The 25,417-nt window shown below is 37.2% G+C and overlaps 1 non-coding gene across 1 annotated transcript; it reads left to right on the plus strand.

Annotated features, from left to right (window-relative positions):
• The first annotated feature begins 19,872 nt into the window (after positions 1–19,872).
• Positions 19,873–19,979, plus strand: LOC112932660 (U6 spliceosomal RNA). Its single transcript, XR_003237523.1, has one exon. It is a non-coding gene; the product is annotated as a U6 spliceosomal RNA (small nuclear RNA).
• The last annotated feature ends 5,438 nt before the right edge of the window (positions 19,980–25,417 follow it).

Here is a 25,417-nt window from a genome sequence, read left to right on the forward strand (position 1 = left end):
AACAGATTCATGTATGTTTGTATGTCTTGTTTTGGTTTGATTTTACAGTTAATAGTCAAAAAGTATTACTTTACACTGCTGGTATAACACCTCCAGGGAAGTGAACCTCTTCTTGCCTCTGAGTGACTAGCACTTTATCTCTTGATCTCTTAACTGGCTCTGATTTTCAGCCTCATCATTCAGGTAAATAGTCTCCCCGACATCTGACTCCTGAACAATTCCCACATCTCCTCCTTCTTTCCCAACTGTGGCTTCATCTTCACCACCACCTGTCCCACCATATTGATATCTTGCCCCAAGAGTGATGGGGACACCTGTCGACTCAAGTACAGATAAATCCATATCAGGGCACCTGTGTCCCCCATGCTCTGTCTTCCATTGTGAAACCACATATTTAGTGCTAACACCTGCCTGCATTGCCTCTCAGCAATTGCTTGTCTGGCTTGCAGCCCCAGGGAATGGCCTACCTTTGCCTGTCACTGCTATTCCAGGCCCCTGGGGAAGAGATCAGTGCCTCATTACCCCTCTCCATCCTTGCAGCAGGCTCAATAAAGCTAAGTAATTACAAATTCTGTATCCAATCACATGTTGCCCACAGCTCAGCATTCAGCATTCATAAATGTGCTGATCTATTATCAGATACTAATCTGGTCCTTTTCTGTATAAAGAGAAATATCACAATAAAGTCAATGAGCTCTCATGAGAACTGCCCAAATCAAAAAGCTTTTTGTTTCTATTTAGACTGCACAATACCCGGTTTGATAAACTAGCTGTGCTAAGCAGTGGCTGAACAACTAGATTTAGACTCATGGAAGCCTGAATTTGGCTTATGATGAATATGAAATAGGATACAATTTAATTCCTAGAGAGTTCTGAGTCCTTCTGAACTCAAGAGGTATTGTTTTCCAGGGGGGGGAAAAAAAGAACAAAACAACTTGTGCCATCTATACCACTCCCTTGCTGTTTATCATGTATGTGAAGAAACAGGAATGTGTTCCAGTTGGAAGAGAGGGTGCTCAAGATTTTGAAATAATTAAAAATGAACAAGCCCAGTAACTTTATGCAAATAGAAGTTAGTCTATAAATAACTCCATTGGATATCCAGTTTCGTAAGCTCCCTTTGTCCTTTCTCTAGCAGTTATGTAGGGGTCAGGTCCTACCTGGCAACTGGTTCAGTAAATGGATAATAGTGAGTGGTGGACAACACAGAGTTAGAAATTTGAAAATAACTTAAGTTTCTTACATTTAGATTTCATTTTGCTTTTATTACCTTTATTTAAAGGGTTAAATTACACTAGGTTCAAAAGGTTAAATTACACTAGGAACTTAATTTCAATAAATACAATTAACTACAAATATGTGTATACTGAACTAAATATACTTACATACCCAGAGAGGTAAAGACTCTAGAAAGGGGACCTTCGCTCAGACATCAGTTATTGTTCACACAGGGAATTGCCTGTAGGGAACTACCTAAACATAGTCAGGTCCATGCTTAAACCTGTCAACTCCAATATTTCTCCTTTCATCATTATGTTTCTTTAGATACTGAGGATATTTTAGTCTGCCCAAGTGGTAATTTAAACAGCCCTTTCTTGATATTAAGCCAGTGAGGCTAATCCTTTAGTTTTCTGCAGAAAGAGGACATAAAATGTGTTCCTTTGGGGAATGGTCAGAGCGCAGTAGGCGAGGCCCCCAGAAGAGGAGGTTGTTGATAATATATATTGCTTCCTGTGCATCCCCCCCCCCAAAAAAAAAATTAGTTGATAGGACCCACCTGGTTCTTAGCCTCTTCACTCCTCAGAGAAGTGCTTTTCATTTGATGGATCCCAGTAGACTCAACCTGACCTTAGTCCTAAGGAATAGTTCTGATCTTGGAGCTGTAAGATTTCAGCACATCCAGATCAATTCTGCCAAGTCCTACATGATGTGCCTCCATCAGGACCTCCCCCTTGCCTCTCTGATCTCATCTCCTACTACTTTCCCACTTGATCACTTCCCTCAAGCCATACAAGCCTCTCTGCCTTCTAGAAAATTCCTAATCTACTCCAGCCTCAGAGTCTCAGAGTTTTTGTACCTGATGTTCCTCTGTCTCCCTCCCCTGGGCTATTTCGCCCTAGTCAATCGAGATGAATCACTCCATTAACTTATATTTTCTTTGTCTTTATCCAAATGTCACTTCAGTTAATGTCTTCCCCAATCACCCTATTTAAAATCATAATCCCTTCCAATCCTTACTATCTACACCTTTTGCTTTATTTTTCTTTAAAATATTTAACATTAGCTAGCATCCGATATACTTTTCTTGCCTATTTTTATTTATTGTCTCCTCTTATTAGCTACCTGAGAATAGGAATCTTTGTCTCTTTTTGCTTTATTCCTGGGATCTAGCAGAGTATCTTTCACAGAGAGAGCAACCGAGTAAGCAATTGTTGAATAAATTCATGATTTAGTTATGTAGGCCTCTCCTCTTGTTGCCTAGGCCTGGATCTTGTTTCAGCAACTTTGGCAACTTCTTTTTCAATATCAACACCTCTAGGAACTAGTTCTGTTTTCTTAGGATTTGGATCTGAACCCTCACCTGGGTTTTTTTCCCCATTGTCTCTTAACAGACTTTTCCTAATACCATCTGCCTGAATTTCTGAGCACTTCTTTTCCTGAATTTTCCTTTCACTGTAGTATACTTCTTTGTATGACCATCATTACCTGGTCTTCATTTAGCCAACAAATCATTTTTCAGTGACTTCTCTATGGACTGAGAATTATGCAATATCCTAGGGACAAAAAGATGTCTGGGTGTTCTTATTGCCTCAATACCCAATTTTGCCTTTTAGCTTAGATCTTTAGTTCTTCCTGAACAGCTCTGTTCATCTTTAAAGATGAGGCTCTAGTTTCAGGTGCGAATTTGTGTAGGCCATTATGCTGTAACTAACAGGCTATGTCTCATGGACTCTGAAATTAGAGGCCAGCCCTGTATAATGTATACTGCCAAAAAACCAAATGTAAGAACACCAACAACCTTATATTATTGGTTTTCTACTTCCTGATTTTTTTTCCTCTGGTTACTTTCAGAAATACTGGCTACTTTTTTTTTTTTAACACAGATTCAAAATATTTTACTTAGCAAGGCACTCTTTCCTTCCTTTTCTCCTTTAGGACATTCTTCACTTAGCAGCTTAGGCAACACCAAGCTTGTTCAAACAGCCAAGGGTTTAATTCTTATACATCTGAAATGTTCCCTTTGGCTTAGAAGTGGAAAAACTTGTACCTTCTTAGGCTCCCCTGTTTTGTTTGCACAAGTTGCTGCCGTGATGGTTTTGATATTCATCAGGTATTTTAATTACTGAAAATCATTAGTTTCTACAAAGAGCTTCACGGAAAGAAGCATCATGAGATGCATTCTACTTCATGAGAACTCAACAGTTGCTCTGAAAAAACAAAGCCTAATCCAATGTGAAGCCCATCAGATAACTCTGTCCAAACTCACTCTTTATCTGGTTGTTGCTAAAGCTATTAGTGTCTTTGAGTTCATGAGCTCCCTGCAGCCAGACACATTAATTGAATGCAAATATCATCAACCTCTCTTTGCTCACTTTTCCTAGGAAGAGTGTTGGAAGGGAAAATATCCTGTGCTTCAACTCTACCTGCAAGCTAGATGAGTACATTTATTAGTTGGTCCAGTGGTTAATTTTTCAAAAACAGCTTTCATTTGTTCTCCAGGATTACCATGCCCAACTCAGTTCACAGACTCAGAAGAAGCATGTTCAGGATTTTTTAATCTCTCAGCCCACACTCTGCCCATTACACATGAGTAATTTTTTTTACAACTACACTGTAGTTGGAATTAGCTTTATTCTACTGCAGATCCAAGTTGAATGGACTATATTATAAATAATTACTTTCCTTAGTCTAAGAAGTGGAGGGGCCACAATGAAGGGCTAAGGAAAGTCAATCAAAGGAGAGGTGCTTACTCTGCCAACCTGCAGGACAGAGGCCTGGCTGCAACTTCTCAGTTCAGAGTGAGTATATTCCCATGTATCTTGAAATTTCAGCACCCCCCGACCCCGCCAAATCCTTAAAATGGCATGGTTCTTTAATAATTGTAACTTAATTAGTATTCCCTAGAAAAGATTTACTATTTCTGGACCTCAGAGAACTCACAATTTCCATCATCTGAAAACAGTGAGAGAATGAATTTAATCATTTGAAGACCCAAGCAATAGACTCCACTTCCTTCTTTCTTTCCTTTGGATTGTTCCACGAATAGTATTTCCTCTCTGGGATCTGCAATTCTTTCCTCTCTGACAATTATTTTTCCTAGATAATTTTCTCCGTGATTTTAACAAAACTTTCTCAGACATTGCTACCCCATCGGGCTTTCAATAGGTCTTCCTTTCCTTCCATTGCTAAAATCTTCATAGAATTGTCAAAACACTCAATGCCTCATTCCTCACCTCATAGTTGCTTCCTAATGCCCAGTAATTTGAATTCCACAGTCACCAATTAGCTATAATTTCCAAAGTTACCAATGAAGCTTTAAATACAAAATTCATTCTATTAGGTCTTCAGGCTTTTTCAACATTTGACACTGTTGATTTTCCCTCTTTTGTGAAATTTCTTGTTTCTATTACTGCATACTGTTTTTTTCCTGACAGTTTCTTCTTTACTCTTTCATTCATTCACCTTTCTCTATTCCCTCGTAGAGACTTTCCCTCTATTAAGGCTTTAGTCTTCCTGGTTTTTATCCGGCACATTCTACCTTGGCAATCTCATCAAAGAGTTCAACTGTCACCTCTAAAGCAAATCACTCTTTTTTTCCCCCAAAGATTTTATTTATTTATTTATTTATTTATTTATTTATTTATTTGAGAGAGAGTACACATACACAAGAGACAGAATAAGCAGGGGACAAGAGGGGGCAGAGGGAGAGAAGAAGCAAGCTCCCCACTTAGCAGGAAGCCTGACAATATGGGGCTCAGGGCTTGATCCCAGGATCCTGGGATCATGAACTGAGCCAAAGGCAGATGCTTAGCAAACTGAGCCACCCAGGCGTCCCTAAAGCAAAGCATCCTTGACTTTGTTACACACAATTTTTTTCTGAGATCTGAACCCACATTCCAATTGCTTGCTGTTTGTCATCATGAAACTATCAAAGCTGGCACCATCAGGAAACATGTTCTAAACTGGACTCATCATTTTCCCAGAAGCTGTTTCTACTATTCAATTTACTGTCTTGATAAATGTCACCTGACTATCATGTCACTCCATAAAGAAACTTTTGAGTGACAGAGTTATGTCCTTTCTATCCTTCAGTTAGTATTTAAATTTTGTTAGCTTTAGCTCCACACTGTTGCTGAAACTATCCTGTCCAACCAATCCTATCTATTGGCTTCTCACTCAGGCCCTCCTCTGCTCTCTCAAACATATTTGAAATATCTACCAAACGGTGCTCTGGGTCCAGCTTCTCAGTTCATTAATTCACTCACTGGGAGTCCAGAATTATTCTTCTCTGGAAAAAAAAAAAAATCCTAAATGTCTCCCTCTACTGTATGAAGTTCAAATTCTGGTCACCTTTCAAGGCTTTATTTGCCTCCTACCTTCACAAATACACTATAGGCTAACCACACTTTTCACATATGGTTCCCAAATTATCGAGCCTATTCTCTTTCCCAAGAATATTCTTGCCAATTCTCCCACTTTATCTGGGGGAACTCCTACTTGCTTGTCCAGGCTCAGCTTAAAATTTAAATCCTCTTCATGTTATTATTCCCTGTGTCTTCCACTACGAACTCCTGAGCAGAGGCCATTGCTTCTCATTTGGATTCCCACAGCTCATTATATGCTTGGAAGATCTTCAATATTGAGGCTTCCTCTTACTCAAGACCTAACTCAATGTCACCTAGTAGGTGCTCCTTGAGATCATCTATTTGCAAATACTTATTGAGTGCTTACCATAGACTGGGCACTACTTTAAGTGTTAACAATACAATAGTGAAAAAGTAGACACAATCCTAACTTTCACTGGGCTTATAGCTTAGGGAGAGTTAAAATAGATACCCATTCTAAAGAGACAACAAGTATTTCTCAGCTTCGTTGAAATTGCTGGGCCTTATATAATCTTTATTAACCTGATAGAGTAACTTCTTATATATGAAGTTTCTAGTGTCTTGAACTACTAATTAATGCATAGTTGTTGGTTAATAAGTTTATATATCAGAAGGAGAAATTAATATTATAGGGATCTGGTGCCTAAAGCTTACTTTAAAAAAAAAAAAAACAAAGGAGGAGACTGAAGAAGGAAATATAGTAAATGTGTAAATAAATATTAAGGTGAATGTATGTGTATAAGTGTGTTTTTCTGAGGCTATTGGAAGGATATTTAAGTGAAAAGGAAAAAAATGAACATGCTAGGAGAGGCTGAAAAGGCATGGCGCCAAGCAGTAGTTTAGGTTACAATCTGCTGTTACATTTTTTGGCAACTTTCCTGATGGTCTCAGAAATCACAGAATTTGTGTCCAATATCCTGTAACATCACTGAGTTTTTCTAGCAGCTGGCTGGATTCTTCTAGGCACTGGTTAGGCCTACAATTGCTTTGTTAGGCAAGCTGAACAAAAGATAGCCACTCAGTCCTATTGAAAATGAGAACAGCATTAATTAATTTAGAAAAAGGGAGGAGTGAGGCCATTCTTAGTGGTTCATTGAATTCACTGTAATTGATGATTAAAGTTTCCATAGGATTTTTCTGTGTGTACCAGATATATTATCAACTCTTGGTACTACTAATTTTCATATGTTCTTTAATTCAAAGAAGTAATTTACCCTTACCTCTTGTCTCACCTAGAAACATCCCAATGTTATTACTGAATCCATACCATTGCAAAGGCTATGATAAATCATGTGGGTAGATGGCAATTTATACATGCCAAATTATAATCAGGCTTAGATCATATCAAATAACCTGCTGACATTCCCAGGCATGGCAGGAAAGCCCAAACAGCACTGCTCAGAGAATCTTTCTCTCATACATAGTAGAAAGTTCTCAGAACACAATGAGCTTGTCTGCTCCTGATGACCATTAACGAGAACTCTGAATTGAGAATGCCTGCTCCCCAGTTCTGGTTCCTGTGGTCCCTTCCATTGGTCTGATCTCTTCCAGCATGACTAATCATGTCGGTTACATTTCCTGACTAACGTCCCAGTTAAGGCTCTTCTAAGAAATCCAAACACTAGGTCCTCTGTCATCCTTCCAACTCCATTTAATCCCACAGTTGAAGTTTCTTTGCTGTAGACACAGTTTCTCTGAACATAAGTGATCAGAAAAAATGAGTGTGGTGTGGAGATGAAGTGGGGGATAAATGTAGATATAAAAATAAGAATACCTCTAAATGATATCATCTAAGAAATCAGAAAGGTGATATCAAATGAGAAAAAGACAAGGGTTTATATTATTTGAGTTTGTTGAATGTGCCAGCTATTGCACTAAACATTTTACATCTATTGTTTCATGTAATTCTCAAACTACCTGCCTTTGAAGTAGGTACTATTGTTATTATTACCACTGTACAGCTATGGAAAGAGATTCAAAGAAGTCAGGTAATTCACTTGAGTATATATAGCTAGTAAGTTTGAGGAGGAAGTAAAAATTTAATCTGCCTCTAGACGATGCCAAATATTTGACTATTAACAGTCTTGTGTATTGTTCGTACTAATTCCAGAATCCATGACATTTCAGTAACTACATAAGAAAATGCAAGAATTTCCTTGAAGCTTGTATATTTATTAACCCCAGAATGAAGTCCTAATAAAAAAAAAAAAAGAAAGTTCTTTTCAAAAGCTTTACTGAAAAGGAACCACTCAGTGCACTGATTCATCCTCAAAGTTGATTCCACATTTCTATTTTTAGCAATTTTAGCTTGTCTATAGCAGAAGGGCCATACTACATCCTTACTGTGCCCTGCACCTCTTGTGTGGGCTCTCCTGGGTCTGGAGGAGGCCAGACTACATGAAATAACTCATGCAATACCCCTAATCACTTAACTCTTTTAAAGATGTATTGTGTAGAAAGTGGTACCGTCACACACAGCTATGTCATGATCTACTAGGAGGTTGTGTAATAATAAATCTATTACTAAAGTAGAACTCAAACCTCTTGACAAGAAATTTCTAAATAAACTAAAACAACACAATTTTAAGATGACCATTTATTGAACACTTTTTATGTTTCAAATGTGCTAAGAACTTTACAAACATCTCATTGCATTCTCATTAAATCTTTAAAATCTATGTTTATTATCTTTATTTTAAAGATAAGAAAATTAAGTCTTGCAGAGGTTAAACAATTTTCCTCAGAGTCTCATAATTATAGGTGTGAGAGGATAGACAGAAATCCACCTATGTATCTATAAAGTTTGCACTTTTATCCTGGACATTACCTCTCACTCTGAGAGGTTTTCATGAGTGGTATAGAAAAGGGACTCTATAAAAAACCACCAATTAGACATGTTATGAGTTTGCATATGGGTATGTGTGGCATATGTGAGAATATTTGTCAAAATGATAAAAAATGACTAAAAAATCTGTTTTTGAGGCAAAACAAGGGACTAAGAAATATAATTTGCCTTTGTTCCTATCATCTAATTTCTGGATCTATTTGGAAAGCAGTTCACCTCTGTTCTCCAATTTACAATTAGGGAGAACATTTGACATCTATCTTCCTTGTAGGAATGTTTTAAGAGAAACTAAGATATGGAACAATTGTAAATATTTCTCAGTTGATAGGTTAATCTATTACTATCAAGTCATGTTAAAGAGTTTATACTTTCAGCAATAAATTGCTGCTGAAGATTTCCAAGGAGAAGTAAAAGATGACCAAATTAACATTTGGGGGAAGGGGGAGGGGGAGACATTGGCAGAACTATGAAGAATGAATTGAAAGGAGTAAACCTTCTTTAAGTATGTTGAGGTAATGGCAAGTGTGTCGGAAGCACAGGAGGCCGGGTGTGGGTTGAGTGAAGGAAGATGGTGGAAGTACGCAGGAGAAAAGAAGCATCTGGACCTGGGAGCCAGGTGCTCACTTCATTGCTTTCTCACAGTCAGAAATGTCAAAACACAGGAATTACTTACAATTCCAAGCAGGGGACTTAAGATTTGATGGCAATAGGAAATGGACATGTATCAATACTCCTCTTTGTAGCAAATATATAATAGCTGATTTAGAAAACATTCTTCTTTCGAGTGCTATCTAGCTTTATGAAAGGAATTCTTCGTAACGTTATAGCTAATATCTGGAATGAGGAGCATTCTTTACGGCCACATAATAAGCTATGTAGTGAGCTGGTTACCAGGAAGATGTGCATGCAAATCTTCTCAGATTATTATTATTTTCTTTCCCTTGGTAGAGATCAGACAAGAATTTGAAAGCTGGTTTTAAAATGTAGTTAACTGCATGGTATTGGCCAACACAATTTGTAAAATTGGCATCACCATTTCCTCATTTGTAAAATTGGAATAATCATAATAGTAACCTGAAAGGGATGTGTTGTGAGCATTAAAAAGTACAATCTATGTACAGTGCTCATATTTTACTGTTTAACACATTGTAGCTGTATGAGTACCAAATGTTGAAGGATAAAATCTGCTCTGAAAGATTTTGAAGGTCAAAGGAGACATAGCCCTGCAAAAGTAGGCCTGTAGTGTTTTTGCTAGTCCCTGGATAATATTTATTTATATCCAAAGATAAAATAACACTAAGTTAACTAGCACCCAGTTATTAACTTATCTGGTTTGGACTTTAGAAAGAAGTTTGAGTCTCTTGAATTAAAAGCTTTTAAGGGAAAATAATTCACATGCATCAGCACCAAATCAGTGCTGTGAATAAAACAATATGAAATGAAGAGCAATGCTTAGAAGGGCAATCTTAAATTCCTGTAGAAATACTGATGAGCATTATTTTGTATGTCATATATAGCAACCCTGTGGCCCTTTCAACAAGAATGCTCTATTTTATTGTGCATGCAAATTCTTTTATCCTAATTTATGATTTATTACAATATAATCACTATCTCCTTTATAATTCTCAACAGATCAGGGGACTGAAAGTCGGATGATTCACACTGTGTCACATAGTAAGCCACATAGCGCCAACAAATCTTGTGGTGGGGTCAAGCGCTCAGGCCAATCTTTCCCTGGGGCCTTCAGCGACATCGTCACCCTTCTACGCTCTACACACAATGGTGTCTTCTCCCAAATCTGAACTTTTCACTGCTACTGCATCTCCCACTCCTTTTCTTGACTGCACCATTACTATAAAGGACAGACTCTGAGCACCCTTTTGTCCTAGTCTGAGATTGTGTTAAAGGACACATATTGAAACTTTGGATTATGTTGTGAACTCACACTAGGAAACGTCTGCCCACCACATATACACGCACACACACATTCCCACACAGACTTGTTGCACAAGTCTATGCAACAATATTCATGTGTCTAGGATCCCAGCACTCTCCCCTTCTACAAACCATTATTATTACCAGAAAAAAAAAAAAAACCCTAATGTCTTTCCTCGCCCCTGCCTTTCTCCCCTGCTCTGCCTTGCTTCTTAGTTTTATCTCCAACATTTTAAAAACAACATATATGTGTCAATCCATGACCTAAATCGAAGTTCTGGGAGTAGTCCGGTACACTTCTCTCTCTCTCTCTCTCTCCCTCTCTCTCTCTCTCTCTCTCTCTCTTACTCTCTCTCTCTCTCCCCCTGAATCCCATCAGCTGCTGAATATTATCCCAACAAGGCCTGTTTCCTCTAATATGTTTCAAATCCTTTTCCTTTTTAGGACTGCACTTGTTTAGACCCATCTCGTTTCTTGTCCCAATAACTGGGGCAACATTCTAATCGGTCTGTCTGTCTCCAATCTTCTACTCCTCAAAGCTATTTCTTCATACTGTTAGAGAATAGTCTAGAAAGCCATGTTACTTCTATACTGAAAATTCTTGAATGATTCTCATTATCTGTGGCAGCATTTCTTGAGCATGCTTGATCATAAGAATCCATAAAACGTTTTGTGTCCCAACCCTAGAATCTTCAGTGATTCAGAAATCTAGAGATTCTAGAGAAATTTGAGAAATGTTTATGTTAAATATTGCCAAATAGTGTCTAAATTCACTTTGTAGGACACACAGAGTTTTCTAATACTTCATTCCTACTTATGTCTCCAGTTTTATCCTATTTCCTGTCTTGAACACTCTCTCCAAACATGCTCTTCTCCCACTTTCCATCCCATAATTACACAGCATTTAGTTGGGTCAAATCATCTTCTCTGTGCTCACATAGTGCTCAGAGCATTCTTCTATCACTGCACTTATTCAGTTATAGTCAATTATCACTTGCCCTGGTTGACAGTAGTTCAAATCCCTGTTGCTCATGGACAGTCTTGCTTTTTCAGTCAGTATTTCTAGATGCATCCAACAGAAACTGACCCTGCTGAACTTACCCTGGAGAATTCACTGAGAGGACAGGATAGCTCACAGAATTGACAGAAAGAATTAGAAAACAGGCAAGAATCAAGGAAGGCAAGACACCCAAGGTCACTCACAAGAACTATTTTCTTAACCACTCTGATATCTGCCTGTTGAGCCCTTGGTGTTGCCAGAGCTGGATTCCTGATATGCCTGCCCTAGTCACAGAAAATTTCACAGTTGACCTTGTGTTGATATTATTGTCTCAAGTCCCAATCAGATGCCTCTCTTTGCATGACTTAAGTCATGTGTTCACATTCTAGTTCACTGGTTCTTCAAGTGTGATCCCTAATTGGCCACACAGATATCACCTGGGAACTTGCTAGAAATGTAAATTCTCAAACCCCCAGAAGGTGGGGCCCAGCGATCTACTTCTGTGTGAAAGAAGCCTTCAGTGTCATCTTGATGCATGTAGGCTAATGTTTAAAAATTGCTGTCATTGCTACAACAGAGAGGGAGGAGGAGACAGTGGTTAGCCTCTTCACATCGAGATTGGGACCAATGCCCACACTGGGGATTACCAAAAGAGAGGAAGGATGTCCAGATGTTGAATAGGGAAGAAACAAAAAGAGAGGAAGGATGTTCAGATGTTGAATAGCAAAGAAACAAAACCAACAAAAAAAATTATATGCCTACAGTACATTTTTTACAACCCTCAACTTTAGGAAGACTATGAATATACCTACTATCAAAAAGATAAATACTGGAACAATTCAAACTCAGTGATACCTGGCCCTATGTCACTGCATTCCATATTTTATTTTTCCTGACAACAGTAAATACCTGATGTCCATTCCAATTTCATCAGCATGAACATGCCCTCACAGCTTAAAATCAGATATGAAAGTCATTTTCATTTTTATGGTTTTAATATCACCTACTGATGAAAGCTTTGTCTACAGCTCAAATGAATAAAGGGTGCTGCTTTTCCTGACAGCTGTTTCTGCAGAGGTTGTAGGATTAACCATGAAAATAATTGATTTTGATTCAGCTGACATCTCAAAACACCCATTGGTCCTATTTGTCCTTATCAATCTCCAAAAACATATTATTTACACAACTCTACTTTGGCACACACAAAAAGTACACGACTATTTTCCACTTGAAAATAGTAACATTGCTACTGGTTTTGTTATTAAAAATATTTATTGAATGCTATTAGGTGATATTTATTGAATGCCTGCCACAGGCGAGGCACCATTTTGAGTTCTTTACATGTTCTGAGTTATTTATTACCACAAACCCAGCAGTTAGGTACTAATGTTATCCCTATTTCCATACAAGACAATTAAGAAAAGGTGGGATTAAGCAATTTTGACAAAGTCACACAGCTTGTAAATGGTGGAACTGGGATTTTATTCCAGGCAGTTGGCTTTACACTAGACATCCTAAGCATAATGTCACCAACTATCCCAGTGATTTTGGGACTGAGAGGCTTCCCAGGATGTAGGATTTTCAGTGTTAAGTGTGATAGTCCCAGGCACACCTAGATGATTGGTCACACTGCCACTGCCATACTGTTTTGCAAAATAAGTTTATGTCTTTCCCTCCGCCTTGAATGGCATTATATCAGGCTGATGTCTGACACCCATAGGTCTCAACAGGGGACTCATGAGGCTGGACGGGGACATCAGGCTTTTGGGTGTCTCTATTCCACTTTCATCATTCCAGAATCTCCATCGCATAAAGTCATCACTTAATGTCTCCTTTCAGGAGACAAAACCCACTCCGAAAAGCTTTGCTGTTCTGGAGATACCCCTGGACTTCCCTAAATATTCCAGTACAAACTAGGACAAGAGATTCCAAGAATTTGATTCAATGCAAATTGCTCTAGTGTTTTTCTTCAGAAGTACATAAAACCCTTTAACAAAAACATCACTGGTGAGTTTCAAGTTTATAATTAGGAGTTATAATGGGATAACAGAACAAGTAATGGAGAGAGGACAGCAGGGAAAGAAAGAAGAGCTCTACTCTCGTTCTCTGATAATTTCTTCTTTTCAATATTAGTATTCTCTCTTTGTGGAGTTTTCATTAGTTGTTTGTTGGCTTTCATGTATTGATATTCTGTAACTGAATTTTCCACTTCTATTTCACAACTCTTAATCCTTTTATAATACTTTCTAGAATATTTTGTCAAATTTTTCAGTTTGAATTTCTACTGATCCATTGGTTTTTGTGGATCAAACTGCATGTGGAAAAAAATTTCAAAGAGGTCTTTCTTGTTTCTTGATAATTATTAGCATTATCTTCTTTTTCTTTTCTACTTTCTTTTTAAAGGATGAATTTTTGCCAAAACATGCTCAGGATACCAATGAGGGCTTTTTTCTTTTTTTATTTCTTTTATATTCCCTGTATTATTTCTATTTCTTCAACAGTCATCTTTTTTTCTTCTTTTTTTACATGAGGCAACAGAAAGCTGACTGAAAGATCTGGGTATGTGGATGTGGCTTGTCAATGATCAGATTTAGTTGTGAGATGACTGGGCAAATGTTGGTCATTACACCACAGATACTTAAGTGCCTGAATGAGGTGGACTTCATTTGGAGAACATTGTCTTTGTAGAAGAGTACTTCAATCCTGGAGTGGAAATGACGTGCGGGGAATGTCCAAACCCTGAGATAGTCCAGAGCTATGTAGGGGCTGATCAGCAACCTTTCTGGGTCTATTTTGAGTCTATGTTACCTAGTGCTGCCTTCTCCCCTTCATTATTTCCCACTCCTCGCCTACTTCCTATTTTCTTAAAAATCTCTCTACATCTCTCTACAGGTATTCTTACTCCATCATTTTTACTGTAAGTACATGTTCTCAGGCTGATATCTTCCAGCAGAGCCATGCTTTCTTTTACTCTTATATTTACAATTGCTGTGATAATACTTTGCATTTACTTGTTCCCATGGCACCTTCACATTTGTTATTTTATTTTATCCCCATAATGCTCTCCCAAAGAAGTGAACAATAGGTATTTTCATGTCTAACCTCTGGATGATAAAATAAAATGCAAGAAAAATTAAGTATTTTTTTCAATATGAGATACAATTTTATTCTAACAACAGTAACCTGTTCTTTTTTAAAACATATTTTTATTTTAATTCCAGTATAGTTAACATACTGTGTTATATTAGTTTCAAGTGTACAATATAGTGATTCAGCAGTTCTTTTTTTTTTTTTTAATTTTTATTTATTTATGATAGTCACACACAGAGAGAGAGAGAGAGACAGAGACACAGGCAGAGGGAGAAGCAGGCTCCATGCACCGGGAGCCCGATGTGGGACTCGATCCCGGGTCTCCAGGATCGCGCCCTGGGCCAAAGGCAGGCGCCAAACCGCTGCGCCACCCAGGGATCCCCTGATTCAGCAGTTCTATGTATTGCTCAGTTCTCATGACAGTAAGTGTATTTTTAAAAAGATTTTGTTTATTTATTTGAGAGAGAGAGTGCATGCATACATGCAAGAGAGAGAGCAAAAGAGAGAAAGAGTACAAGCAAGGGGAGGGGTAGAGTGAGAGGGAGAAGCAGATTCCCCACTGAGCAGGAAGCCTGAGGCCCCAGGACCCTGAGATCATGACCCCAAGTGAAGGTAGATGCTTAACCAACTGAGGCACCAGGCCCTCATGGTAGGTGTATTCTTAGTCCCCAACACCTACTTTGCCCATCCTCCTACCCATCTCTCCTGTGGCAACCATCATTTTATTCTCTGTATTTAAGGGTCTGTTTTTTGGTTTGTCTCTCTTTTTTTTTTTCTTTTTCTAAAGATTTTATTTATTCATGAGAGACAGAGAGAGAGAGAGAGAGAGAGAGAGAGAGAGAGAGAGAGAAGCAGAGACACAGGCAGAGGGAGAGGAGAAGCAGGTTTCATGCAGAAAGCCTGATGTGAGACTCGATCCCGGGCCTCAGGATCATGCCCTGAGCCAAAGGCAGACACTCAACCACTAAGCCACCCAGGCGTCCCTCTTTTTTTTCTTTCTTTGCTTCTTTTTTTTTTTTTTTTTTAATTTTTATTTATTTATGATAGTCACAGAGAGAGAGAGAGAGGCAGAGACACAGGCGGAGGGAGAAGCAGGCTCCATGCACCGGGAGCCTGATGTGGGATTCGATCCCGAGTCTCCAGGATCGCGCCCTGGGCCAAAGGCAGGTGCCAAACCACTGCGCCACCCAGGGATCCCTCTTTCTTTGCTTCTTAAATTCCACATATGAGTGAAATTATGAATTTGTCTTTCTCTGACTGATTTATTTCACTTAGCATCATATCCTCTAGATCCATCCATGTCATTGGAAATGGCAAGATTTCATTCCTTTTTTATGACTAAATAATATTTTGCGTGTATATATATAAATATATACATACATATGTGTATATGCAGATACACATATACATGCCCATCTTCCTTATCCATTTACCTATTGATGGACAGTACACTTGGGTTTCTTCTATAATTTAGCTATTGTAAATAATACTGCAATAAACATAGAGATGCATATATCTTTTCAAATTAATGCTTTTGCATTCTTTGGTAAATACCCAGTAGTGGAATTTACTGGATCATTGGATAATTCTATTTTTTTATTTTTATTTTTTGAGCAACCTCCATGCTAGTGTCCACAGGGGCTGCACTGGTTTGCATGCCCACCAGCAGTGCACCAGAGTTGTTTTATCTCCACATTCTTACCAACACTGTTGTTTCTTGTGTTTTTGAGGTTAGCTATTCTGATAGTTGTGAGGTGATATCTCATTGTAGTTTTGATTTGCATTTCCCTGATTATGAATGACTTTGAGCATCTTTTCATGTGTCTGCTGGCCATCAGTATGTCTTCTTTGAAGAAACGTCTGTTCATGTCTTCTGCCCATCTTTAAATTGGATTATTTGTTTTTTTGGGTGTGGTGTTATATAAGTTCTTTATATATTTTGGGTGATAATCCCTTATCAGATATGCCATTTGCAAATTTCTTCTCCCATTTGTAGGTTGCCTTTTTGTTTTGTTGTTTCCTTGGCTGTGCAGAAGCTTTTTATTTTGATGTAGTCCCAATAGTTTATTTTTATTTTTATTTCCCTTGCCTTAGGAAACACACTCAGAAAAATGTTGTTACAGCCAATGTCAGAGATGTTACTGTCTCTATACTCTTCTAGGATTTTTACGGTTTCAATTCTAACATTTCAGTCTTTCATCCATTTTGAGTTTATTTTTGTATATGGTTTAAGAAAGTGGTCCAGTTTCAATCTTTTGCATGTAGCTGTTTAGTTTTCCCAACACCATTTGTTAAAGAAACTGTTTTTTTTCATATTGCATATTCTTGCCTCTTGTCAAAGATTAACTGACCATATAGTCATGGGTTTATTTCTAGGCTCCCTATTCTGTGTCTAGTATGGGTCAGTAGGATACTGTTTTGATTACTATAGCTTTAGAGTATATCTCAAAATCTAGGGTTGTGATATCTCCAGTTTTGTTCTTCTTTTTCAAGATTGGTGTGGCTATTTGGGGTCTTTTGTGTTTCCACACAAATTTTAGGATTATTTATTCTAGTTCTGTGAAAAATGCTGTTGGTATTTTGATAGGGATTGCATTGAATCTGTCGATTGCCTTGGGTAGTATGGACAGTTTAACAATGTTTATTCTTCCAATCCATGAGCATGGAATATATTCCCATTTGTTTGTATCATCTTCAATTTCTTTCATCATTATAGCTTTATAGTTTTGTAGTTTCAGAGCACAAGTCTTTCACCTCCTTGGTTAGGTTTATTCCTAGGTATTTTATTATTTTCAATGAAATTGTATATGGGATTATTCTCTTAATTTATCTTTTTGCTAATTCATTATTAGCATATAGAACACAACATATTTCTGTATATTGATTTTGTATCCTGTAACTTTACTGAATTCATTTATCAGTTCTAGTAGTTTTTTGGTGGAGCCTTTAGAGTTTTCTATATAGGTATCATGTCATCTTCAAATAATGAAAGTTTTACTTCTTCCTTAACAATTTCAGAAGACCACCCTAAATTAGACTTTAATGGCTTAAAATGAAACAATCATTTACTATGCTCATAAATCTTCAATCTCAGCAAAACTTAATAAAGACAATTCATCTCTTCTTCATGCAGTGTTAGCTGGGACAGCTTAACTAAAGCTGAAAGGTTAACATATTCACATGACTGGCAATTTGGTACTAGCTATTGGTTCCTGTCCACTGGGGGGCTTGTGCTTCCTCACAGCATGGTGGTTGGGTTCTCAGAGAAAGAGCCAGGTAGTACAAACTACCAAACCATCACAGCAACACCTCTCCTATATAGTCTGCTATATTTCTCACATAGGCTAGAGTTGGTGGTCAGAAAATAACAAACATCAAATTCAAGGGAAAGTGCACCTGCTCATGGGAGGAGTGCTAGATTATTCTGGGGCCATGTTTTAAAACCACAAGTGTGATGATGTTTGAATTGACATTCTTTTTATTATGAGTGCAGATGAGCATCTTTTTACAAATCTAAAAGTTAAATTTATATTGCCTATGCTGAACTGTCTGTTCAACCCTTTACTTATTTTTTCATATTTTTATATGAAAGGATATTTTTATGTAAGAGGAAGGTGAGCCTTTCCTTTGTAATGTGAGTTACAAGTAATTTTTCCCAGTTTATCACTTGCCTTTTATATTTGTTTGTAATATTTTACCTCATGCAGAAGTAATTTTTAAAATGTGATTGAATATTATAGCCTTTCATTTTATGGTTTATGGGCTTGAGTCTATAATTAGAAAGGCCTTTCTGCTTTATAGGAGTTTACTCAAGTTTTTATATTGTATTTTTATGGTTTTATTTTTTACATTTAAACACTATTTACTTGGAATACTTTGCCTTGATACATGCCTGAGGTATGTTCATTTTTCACAATGAACTGGGGAGGGGCCCCTGGGTGGCTAACCTCTGCCTTCAGGTCAGGTCATGATCTCAGGGTCCTGGTCAAACCCCATGTTGGTTGGGCTTCCTGCTCAGCAAAGAATCTGCTTCTCCCTTTGCCCCTCCCCCTGCAAATGCTCTCTCTCTCTCTCTCTTTCTTTCATCTCCTTTTAATATCTGAAACTCTAATTTCTTTTTACTTTCTTAAAAGCTTAATGGTCAATATTTTAGCCCAATGTTACACTGTAACATGATAGTGAACATTATTTAATTTTTCCTGATGTCAGTGAAATGCTTGAGTTTTTTCTGTAAAACATGCTGCTGGCTCAGTGCTTTTGTTCCCCAGGATTATTGATGATCATGTGCTGTTTCTCCTTGAATCTATCAAATGATGACTTAACAGTCTATAATATCAAATGTTGTACTTGCTTCATAAAATGTACTTAGGGACTTCTTTCTTTTTTTCTATGATCTAAAACAATTTAAATAATATTGGAATTTATATTCTCTGAAGGTTTTATGGAATTCCCCTGGGAAAACATTTGAAGGAACAAAAGCAGCTTTTGTATGTTTTCTATTTCTTCTTTAGAAATTTATCTGCAAAGGTTGTTTTTATCATTTTGATGAATTTTGGTGAACCACATTTTCAAATATATTTTATTCAGGTTTTAAAAGCTATTTTCATAAAAAACTTCAATGATTCTTTTTATTTCCTCTTGTTCTGTGAATGTACCTTAACATTTGTCATCTGAGATTTTTATAAGTTCATTTTTATGACCTGAAAGATTAAATTATTCCTATTTTTATTTCCAGTTTCTAAAGGAAAATTTTCCATTAAAATATTATTCTCTTGGGTTTTGTTTAATTCTTGCCACAATATTCTGCATGATAGATTTATCCAGATAATAATTCTATCCTCTTATGAATATTAAAGTCTACTTTAACTGGATTTAAATGAAATTCTTTCCTAGAAAGGCATCTTGGTGATTATGTCCTGAGTATTTTAACTGTTCAAACAAGGTCACAAGCTTCTTATAATCCCTCCTTGAGAATGCATAAGACATAGCTTATGTTATAAACAATACTTTAAAAAATCTTAAAGGATTTTTTTTAACTTGAAAGACTACTGATAAAAGTTCACGAATTCAACCAACTTACAAGTTATCTGCTTGAATGGAAAGTCTTAGTTCATTAATTAAACATTCCATGAAACTTGAGATTTCATATTAATCATTTAGATTTATAATTCTTAGTGTTAAGCTCATATACTTCAATAAACATATTCTGTTTTCCACTGAGCTAATATTTCTTAGGGGACAATCATAATATTTACTTGAAATATTTATTTTCATTTATTTAGAGGAGAGAGAATATGTCTCCCTACTTTAAGAACACAGAGGCAGCATGAGTTTCTGCTTTCTTCTCCAGTCTTTTAACACTTGGCTACTTGTTTAAAAATATATATAGCAGATGAGTGCTCCATTTGGCAGCACATATTCTATCACTGGGATGATACAGAGAAGATTAGCATGGCCCCTGCCCAAGGATGACACCCAAAAAATGTAGCAGTTGAGAAAATGGGGGTGCTTAGAGGCTTAGTGTTTTTCTCTGGGACACATAGTTATTAATGGCTAAGCTGAGTCTAGACTCAAGGTTTTGCAACTTCCTCTCTCTTAAAACTTGTAGTTTATTAGTGGAGACAAAAATGTGAGGTGAATACCAGGAAGTAGTAATGATAACCCGAGCAGGGCCTGGAAGGCTGAGTAAGCTTTGCAGGATCCCACCAGAGGGGATCACCAGAGCAATGACCCAAGGGGCAGAGTACCCAGGAGCAACAACCCAGAACTCATCTAGAAACTGGATAGCATTGTGTTAAGTAAAGTAAGCCAGCACAGAAAGACAAGAACTGCATGATCTCACTTATAAGTGGAATCTAAAATAGTCAAATTCATGGAAGCAGATGGTAGAATGGCTGTTGCCAGGGGTGAAAGAAAGGAAGAGATATTGGTCAAAGAGTACCAAGTTCCAGTTATGTAAGATGAAAGAGTACTGGAAATATAATGTACAGCATAGTGACCATAGTTAATAGTACTGTATTATACACTTGAAATTTGCTAAGATGGTAGATCTTAAATCACCACCCCCTCATCACACACACAGAATAGTTACTATGTAGAGGTGATGGTAATTATTTAGCTTGATTGTGGCAATCTTTTTACAATGCATACAGAAGTAGGAGGAGCACCTGGCTGGCATGGGACTCTTGATCTCGAGGTTGTGAGTTCAAGCCCCATGTCGAGTATAGAACTTCCTTGAAAAAAAATCAAGCTGCACACCTTAAATATCTTTAATTTTTATATGTCAATGAATGATATCTCAATAAAGTTTTAAAAAGAAAGAAATTACATAGCAGGTAAAGCTGGAGCAGAGGGTATGTGCCTGGAGCAGGAAGGAAAAACAAAGTAAAGAAATGGGGTAGAGATCACAGAGCTGTCCTTTTTTAGGCTCCGTGCTGCTCCATGGACCCACATGGAACCCAATGCAGGGCTTGAACTCATGAGACTCTGAGGTCAAGACTTGAGATGATATCAAGAGTCTGATGCTTAAGCAACTGAGCCACCCAGGCACCCTAAAAAGTGGAATTATTTTTTTCCATGTGATAGGAAGCTTCAAACACATCCTTCTCAGGGCATGAGCTACAGGAGCAGATCTCAGAGGATAGAAGAAAACGAACTATATATACTTTATAGCACTTGAAGCATTTATCATTATTTATTACTTTTTAGAGAGAAAAAATGCAAACAAAAATTAGGCATTAAAACCAATACAATAAAGAAAGATTGAGGAGGCAACCCCCATAAAGGAAAAAGGAAAAATCCTGTTTATCAGTGATAGCAAACTTCAGCCAAAAGGTTCATATTTTTTCAAATTAAAAAGGTTGCCCTGGAAGTCTTTCAGGGAAGCAATTTCAGTCTGAGACTCTCTAGGCTGTTTCTACTTTTGTGTAAAGGCACAGTTGAGGAAGAAGCAAGTTAGCTCAGGGAGAAACATCTCTGAGACCTGAAACAATATGATTTGAAAATTCCCTATTAGGCTCCAGAGAGAGGAAGAGAGAGAGACTCTATGATGCCATAAAACTTCATTTATAAATAATAAAGACAAAAACACCTGTTAGAACAGTCAGTGGGGGAGAACGAGTTTAGAAGAGATAATGAACCCATCCACCAGGAAAGTCACATTTCTTGCATTTTTGTGTATATAGTCAATGAGTAAGCCAGCTGAGAAGGCTTTCCCCAAAGTGAATGGAAAGGTTCTGGGTCCAGGATGCTTATGATGAGACACTGTACCCCAAATCTAGTTGATTCTAGAGATTGTGTGATTTTTCATCTATGTGTAACAGACTGGATTTTAATTATGTCTGAGTTCTCATGATGATTCTGTGACAAAAGAACTCAAGACAAAGTGAAATAAGCCACCTCTCCACAGAACTACTGCAAAAATAATATAACTCAACTTTTCTCTCTGGACTTAACAGCATAAAGATGACCCTTCTGTATTGAATAATTAGTTCAATTGATGCCAGTCTTCAACTAAGTAAGATATTTTACTTTAAAAACCAGCTAGCACTCATTTGGGGTTTTTTCCCCCCCTATAGCATTTGCTGTCTTTTAAATGAGTTCAGCAGGCTGCCAGCCTGTTCCTATGTTAATTCTCCCAAGCATTTGAGATACTGCCAGAGCATGTACTAATATTATGAAATCATTAAGTAACAGATTTTCAGTAATTAATTCCTAAGAAGGAAGGAAGGAAGGAAGGAAGGAAGGAAGGAAGGTAGGAAGGAAGGAAAGAAGGAAAGAAGGAAGGAAAGAAGGAAGGAAAAATGGAGTGAAAGAGAAAGAATGAACAAACCAACCACAAATCCTACAGAATGCTTTGTGTTCTAATTTTTTTGTTTGTTTCTTCATTTATTTTCCCATCCTGGTAACATTTGTTAAGAAAGTGGTAATACATTTTAAAGGCTATTATGTCTTAATATCGTCTTATAATAATAACTCTTCATAAAGGCTTCCATTTCAATTTAGGAATTTAAAGGTCAGATCAATATCCACAGCCGCAAAAGTGACAGAAGTGCCTTTCAAAAGAACCAGGAACTACTTCTTTAGTGCACCGGCTTAAGTCTTCTGAGCACATTGGCCAGGGATTAAAAGCAATGACAGAAATTAGTATTGACTTTCTCCGCATTTTGTAGAAGATGCAGAAATGATAAAAAGCCAGCAATTATTTTTAGTTTCATGGTTAAATTTTCTGTGGTCTGTTTGTTAAGTAGATCATAGTGATTCTTTCCTTCATCCCCCAGTCAAAGCAAGAAGCAGAGGAAATACTTTTAAAATGCTTGTTTGAAGAATATATTGAAAAGAAGCAACTAGTGGGGAATTAAATGGGACCAGATACAGCCTATAATGTTAGCTATAGCTGTCCTGATGGCCAGGTTGATGAGTTTCCTCATTAGATTTTACCCCCCAAATTGATATCTTGCCCATCAAACTATGGGAAACTGAAAGTGTAGGAAATAAGTAATGAGAGTAAAGTTTGCTTTTGTTTTGTTTTACTTTTAAATGCAAGGAGTCAGATAGCCATGCTTAAATACTGACTGGCTCTTTTGAATGCACAAATAAGACAATATTATATTTAAATGTTAATTTCATCTTCTGAACTCTGTCATTTTTATGAATAATTCTATCCCCTTATTTTTAGGGGTTTAGGGATCTGCTCCAAGATTTACATTCATAACTTTTCCCATTTATCAATAATTTACATCATTGTAAATTATTTGTATCTCTTTGTGAGAATTTGACCAAATCTTATATTGACAAGCGACTATTATTCAATAATGCCAAAAATTGACATTTTTTCCCCAAGAGGTTTGTAATTAATTTCACGAGTGTTTCCAGCTCACTTCCCTGAATCTCAGGAACCTCATCCATAGAATACGAGGATTTGGATGGATAATTTTTAAGGATAATTCTCTTCCTAAAATACCTATCTTTATTACACTTACATATCTCTCTGGATATGGGGATAAAAATTTGAGTAATGTATTTGATTAAATCATTCCAATTCAGTGTTCCACTGACTAAATGTTAACAGTAGATGTTCTGCTGTCATCTTAGAGAGGGTAAATATTCAGATGGTGATGGAATTTTCCAACACTTCTGAATCAATTTGGATCTGTCCAACTCTTACCATTGGACATTGTTTTCCATTTCCTAAGTGGATCAGAGATCACCATCATTTATGTAGATTTCCTTTATTCACCCAAGGAATTTTGACAAAACAAAAATAGTTTGCAAGCATGTAAAGTCTCTCTTCCTTGCAGCCCCCTATTGTCATCTCTCAGGTTGATAGTAAAAGGAAGCTTCCTTGACTATTTCAGGATATCCTTTCTTCTAGTTTTTTTTCTTGCATGTTCTAGCTTACTGTTGCCTGTATAAGTCACACTTTGCACAATTATGTGCAATTTATTGAGATGCTTTCTTACATCTCCTTTTAAGCAACACCGTCTCATTTTTGGCCTTGTAGTCACTAACTATAGTATTTTTTTAAAGAATGTTATTTATTTATTCATGAGAGACACAGAAAGAAGGCAGAGACATAGGCAGAGGGAGAAGCAGGCTCCCTGCAGGGAGCCCAATGTGGGACTCGATCCCAGAACTCCGGGATCACCCACTGAGCCGAAGGCAGACACTCAACTGCTGAGCCACCTAGGCATCCCTCACTATAGTATTTTTCTCATTTTTAAATAAAACTCTAGTGACATTGTGCATTTCTAGTTTCAACAGCTTACTTGTCTTTACCTGTCATTAATCTATTATTTGGCTGCACTATGTACCTTCGCTAGTGGGAATGCAAAATGGTGCAGCCACTGGGGAAAACAATTTTGTAATTCCTCAGAAATTTAAATATGACCCAACAATTCCACTCCTAGGTGTTACCCAAGAGAAATGAAATCATGTCCATTCAACCCCAATGAATGATTATAGCAGCAGTATTCATAGTAGCCAGAAGTGGACACAACTGAAATTTCCATCAACTGATGAATGGATAAATATTGTATATTGTGTGTTCATACAGTGGGATATTATTTAGCTATCCAAAAGAATGAAGTACTGACAGGCTACAACATAGATAAACATAGAAAACATCATGGTAAATAAAAGAAGCCAGATACAAAAGGTCATACGTTGTGATTCTATTTTTATGAAATGTCCAGAATAGGCAAATCTATAGCAACAGAAAATAGAATAGTGGGGCTCAGGAAGGGAGGAAAATGCAAATTTACAAAAACAGAATTTCTTTTTCAAGTTGTGGTAATGTTCTGTTTTTAGACCGCAGTGATGGCTGTACAACTTTGTGAATGTATTAAAAACCACTAAATTATAAATTTTAAAAAATAAACTAATGTATAATATATATATATATATATAAATATATATATACTTGCCATCTCACTAACTAGAGACATTCAATCATTCAATCTGAGAAGGCTATATGAGATGAGGGATTGGAAAAGAAAAAATAATCTGATAGATACGGTATCATGTCATCCCAAGCAGAAAGAAAGGGAAATCTTTCCCATTCCCTTTCTCTTCCTTCTCAAGCCTTGTTCTTCCCAAAGCTGCAGTGGGAAAGAGGAAATGGTGTGTATGTGTGGCAAGTAACAGTCCCTGGTTATGCCCAGATCTGTCACTACAGTAGAAAAATTCGGGATAATCACTGTGAATGTTACAGGAGGTGACGGAAAGAGGAGGAGGATTGGTATTTGCTAGCTGGTATTAATAATGAGCTAAGGCTCACACAACAGGTTAACCCACATACATCTCATCCCAATCTCCCCAAACAAAAGCTGGCTAGATGACAGTCAAAACCATTCCATGCACATCCCTCTTGTCTGATGACCCCTATAGCTGGATCCCTGGAACTAGACTTGCACATGCCCTTCAGTTTTATGCTCTGAGGTT

Source organism: Vulpes vulpes, chromosome 13, assembly GCF_048418805.1.
Source record: "Vulpes vulpes isolate BD-2025 chromosome 13, VulVul3, whole genome shotgun sequence".
NCBI lineage: Eukaryota > Metazoa > Chordata > Mammalia > Carnivora > Canidae > Vulpes > Vulpes vulpes.